The 4843-nt window shown below is 45.3% G+C and overlaps 2 non-coding genes across 2 annotated transcripts; both read left to right on the plus strand.

Annotated features, from left to right (window-relative positions):
- Positions 1-1397: 1397 nt before the first annotated feature.
- Positions 1398-1480, plus strand: trnal-uaa (transfer RNA leucine (anticodon UAA)). Its single transcript has one exon. It is a non-coding gene; the product is annotated as a tRNA-Leu (tRNA).
- Positions 1481-2125: 645 nt separating this feature from the next.
- Positions 2126-2207, plus strand: trnas-cga (transfer RNA serine (anticodon CGA)). The gene has a single exon. It is a non-coding gene; the product is annotated as a tRNA-Ser (tRNA).
- Positions 2208-4843: the final 2636 nt, after the last annotated feature.

Raw genomic sequence — 4843 nt, forward strand, 5'->3', positions numbered from 1 at the left:
TCGGTCAATTGGCACATTCTTTGTTCTATTTCTATCTTAGATTTCATGAAATCTTGCAGATCAGTTCCAATGAGCGTAAAACTCGAGGTGTTAAAAGCCGTGCATTTTTAATTCACTGAAGAATTAGTAATTCTACAAGAAGTTTGCTGCAATTAAAACGCAGATAATGGGATCCCCAGTCCTCAGGATCCGAATCTGCGTGGAGAATGGAGTTCTAGTCCATCGCCTTAACCACTCGGGAATACTCACCGCCATAAACACTTAGCGACTAGGATAGCAGCGTGGTTAAAACATTGGACTCAAAATATAACGGCTTTTTACCCGCGGGGGGTTCGAAACGCACTTCTGACAGCTGTTATTTCTCTTACATTTTGATACTGCTCATTGACACTCTTGTTCCATCTGCCTCATGGACCTGTTACTCTGTCATTGCTGCTTGTGGGACCTTGCTGATCGCAAATTTCCAAACCTGGACGATAATCATCACCACCAAAAAGCAGACAAACTGGTCATCCTTTTCATTGCTGTATGTGAGATCTTTCTGGTAAAACTCCTCTCCGCCCCTTCCGATGCCTTTCTCTCTCTGTCCCTCACCACGACACTAACGAGGAACTGGAAAAGGACGGAAAGTGAAGCTTTTGAAGGCAGCAAAAGTTCCACTTCCGCTTGGGGAATTGAACCGCGGGTGCCTGAGTGACAGGCGAGGATTCTCACCAGGAAAGGAACGAGGAGCTGGTGCAGTCTGGTGAAGGAAACTCACCACAGGTGGCGTGAGACACCCTTTAAATCTCAGTGAATCTATTTCAAACTTTTATTTGATGACAATTTGCGAAACTTCCTTCTTCAACTAACACCACCAAAACGCAGATTAACTGGACATTCATTTCATTGTTGTATGTGGGATATTTCTGGAAAAGTTCCTCTGCGCCATTATTAGGGCCTCTCTTACTCTCCGTCTCTCTCTCTCTCTCTGTTTCGGGCTGCTGAATTCGCCCGGGTCTGCTCACAGCTCGATTCTGACATCGAGGTGAAGAGTGACGCAGAGAGCAGGTTTCAAAATCGCTGGAATATCAGTGAAATTAAATTGTGGAAAGTGGGATGGTCCGAGTTCGACTTTCAGTGTGTTTTCCACATGAAATAGTGAAGATTTTAAAGGCAACAACAATGGGACTTCGACATTGGCGAATTGAACCATAATCAACCGCTTGACAGATGGGGATACTAAACTCTGCACGAACGAGGAACTAGCGTGAGCCACTGATGGAGATTCCGCACAGATAGCGTTGGACACGCTTCAAGTTTCAGTGAATCTATTCTCACCATGAATTTAATGACAAAGGAAAGCGTAGAAGAAATGACAATCAAGTACATTACACATAGAGCAAAGCTGCGAAAAGACCAGGATGGCCGAGTGGTTAAGGCGTTGGACTTAAGATCCAATGGGTTTATACCCGCGTGGGTTCGAACCCCACTCCTGGTAGGTTTTATTTCCGTTACATTTCGATATTGCTCATTGACTCTCTTTTGCCATTTGCATCACAGAAGGAGGCCTTTTGGCCCATCGTGTCCGTGCCGGCTCCATGCAAGACCAACCCAGCAAGGCCCTCTCCCCAGCCCTATCCCCGGAGCACTGCATTTTTTTCCTTTCAAGGACTTATCCTGTTCCGTTTTGAAAGTCATGATTGAATCTGCCTCCATCAGCCACTCGGGATGCTGAATTAGCCCGGGTCTGTTCACAACGCGACTCTGCCTTTAATTTCTTGCTCATTATTGTGGTTCTGACATCGAGGTGACGCAGAGAGCAAGATATAAAATCGCTGAAATATCAGTTGAATTATATTGTGGAAAGTGGGATTGTCCGAGTTCGTTTATCAGTGTTTTTTCACACGTCCAATGTTGGAAATAAATGATATCTTTAAAGGTAGAAGAAGTTCATCGTCCAGGTGTACTTAAACCCAGGTCCACCGTGTAATCGCCAGGGATAGTCACCACCGTACTGACGAGTAACGAGCGTGAACATCCGACCCCCTGAGCGACGGCTGATACCTGGACCAGTTCTGCGGTTCTGTGTCGCAGAGCGCTGGATTATTGCTATTTTAAGGGAGCAGCGTTGTATTGAAGCCAAGTGGTCGTGGCCGAGTGGTTAAGGCAATGGACTCGAAATCCATTGGGGTCACCCCGCGCAGGGTCGAATCCTGCCGACTACGGTCCAGATTTCACTTTACAGACCTTTCATCACCGCGTTTCAACATTTTCGTGTGTGTGAAATGAAAATGCGAGAATCCATTATTAAGAAGTAGGAGCAGGACATTCGCGGACTCACAATACAATCTAAATTGTCAGCATCGTTTTATGAATGGGAAATCGTGCCTGACAATTTTATTAGAGTTCTTTGAGGAAGTACGAGCAGGGTGGATAAAGGGGAACCAATGGATGCAGTATATTTGGAGTTCCAAAAGGCATTCGATGAGATGCCACATAAAAGGTGGTATCCCTGCTGCTTGTTATTCTCCATGCTTGCACCCACCCGTGCCTTCTGCCGCTTCCTGCCACGCTGCAGCCACTGCTTCTGGCCTTTACCTCGCAGAGAATAACAGGCACAAGATTAGAGCTCACGGATTGAGGATTGGCGAACTAACAGAAAACAAAGAGTTGGGATAAAAGGTTCATTTTCAAAATGGCAATCTGTCACTAGTGGGTGCCGCAGGGATCAGTGCTCGGGCCTCAACTATTTACAATATATATCAATGACTTGGATGAAGGAACAGGGTGTATTGTGGCCAAATTTGCTGATGATACGAAGATCGGTGGAAAAGCAAGTTGCGAGGGTGACACAAAGTATCTGCAAAGGGATATTGACAGGTTAAGCGAGTGGGCAAAATTTGACAGATGGAATATAATGTGGGAAAATGTGAATTCATCCACTTTGGCAGGAAAAATAAAAAAGCAAAATATTATTTGAATGGAGAAATACTACAGAATGCTGCGGTACAGAGGGATCTGGGTGTCCTCGTACATGAAACACAAAAAGTCAACATACAGGTGCAGCAGGTAATCCAGAAGGCAAACTGAATATTGAACTATTGAGAGAAAGACAGAGAAACGGACACTCACGCAGAAAAGCTTAGGAAAAGTGAGTCACACACACATTACACACAGAGGCATGGTCGTTCTTGGTGCCCGTCTGTTGCAGAGCGATGGATCGTGGCAATTTTAAGTTAGCAGCATTTAGCTCAACTCAAACAGTCGTGGCGGGGGTTGTTTCGGGCGATGGATAAACAATTTAATTGGGCTCTCCCCGGGCAGGTTCGAGCCTTGCCGACTATGGTTTAGAGCTTTATTTTCAGACCCTTCACGTCTGCCTTTCAACGTACACGTGTATATCTGTCTGTCAGTGGTGCACCTGTGTGTGTGAGAGTCTGCATGTGTATCAGTGTCTGCTGTGTCAGTGTGTGTGTATATTGTGTCTGTGCGTGTGTATCTCACTTCTTCAACGCTTTTCAGAGTGTCTCTCTGTCACTCTTTCCCCCGCTCCTCACATCATTTCATTCTGGACTTTGACTAACAAAGAGATGGAATGTGTGAAAGACATGCCTTCTTTAAACAGTTTGTGTGCGGGTTGCCGAGAGTGCTGCCCACTGAGCGACGGCTGATAACGCATCCAACGTTGCAGATAAATTAAAGTGAAGCTTTTAAAAGCAGCAGAAGTTGATTTTTTCTATCGGGTCATTGAGTCCCGGCCTCGAGTGTGATATGTGGGGAAACTCACCACTGTACTAACGAGGAGCTGAAGTGCGCTGCTCCAGGACACTCACCACAGATGGCGTTACACACAATTCAAGTTTCACTTAATCTATTTTAACCATTTATTTGCTAACAATTTGCTTGACTTTCCACGGGCAACTGTTGAAAGAAGACTTACTTTTCACATTTCCATCTCTTTGTTCCTCAAGGTCCAGAATGAAGTGATGTGGGGAGCGGGAGAGAGTGAGAGAGAGAGAGAAAGGCAGAGAAACGGAAACCCACTCAGAAAAGCTTTGAAAAAGTGAGACACAAAAATACAGGTACATTACCCACACAGGCATCCTGATTCTTAATGCTCGTCTGTTAGAGAGCGATGGATCTTTGTAATTTAACTGTGAGCAGCGTTTGGAGCAAGTCAAGTCGTTGACTGGAAATCAATTGGGGTTTCCCCACGCAGCTTCGAATCCTGCCGACTGCAGCTCAGAGCTTTCTTTTCGAAACTTTCATCTCTGCGTTTCAACCTACACGAGTCTGTGTGTGTGTGTGTGTGTGTGTGTGTGTGTGTCTGCTTTTGTGTGTCATGTGTGTGTCTCACTTTCACAACGCTTTTCAAAGTGTTTCTCTGTCTTTCTCTCTCTCTGTCTCTCTTTCCCCCGCTCCCCACATTATTTCATCCTCACTAACAAAGAGATGGAAATGTGAAAGACAAGCCTTCTTTCAGCAGATTGTGTGCTGGCTGCCGAGAGTGCTGCCCACTGAGCGACTGCTGACACCTCGACCAGTTCTGCGGTTTGAAGCCCACTCCTGGTCGCTTTTTAATTTACACTTTCATACTGTTCAGTGACACTCTTTTTACACCTGCATTATGTACCTGGTATTTTGTCATTGCTATTAATGTGACCTTGCTAACACCAACAAAAAGCAGGTTAACTGCCCATCCATTTCATTGTTGTATGTGGGATCTTTCTGGTAAACCTCCACTTGGAGAGAAATTGCAAGAGGAATGAAAGTGAAGCTTTTAAAGGCAATAAAAATGTAACCTCCCGGTCGGGAAATTGAACCCTGGTTTCCACGGGCCACTGTTGAAAGAAGACTGACC

Source organism: Heptranchias perlo, unplaced genomic scaffold (genome assembly GCF_035084215.1).
Source record: "Heptranchias perlo isolate sHepPer1 unplaced genomic scaffold, sHepPer1.hap1 HAP1_SCAFFOLD_56, whole genome shotgun sequence".
NCBI lineage: Eukaryota > Metazoa > Chordata > Chondrichthyes > Hexanchiformes > Hexanchidae > Heptranchias > Heptranchias perlo.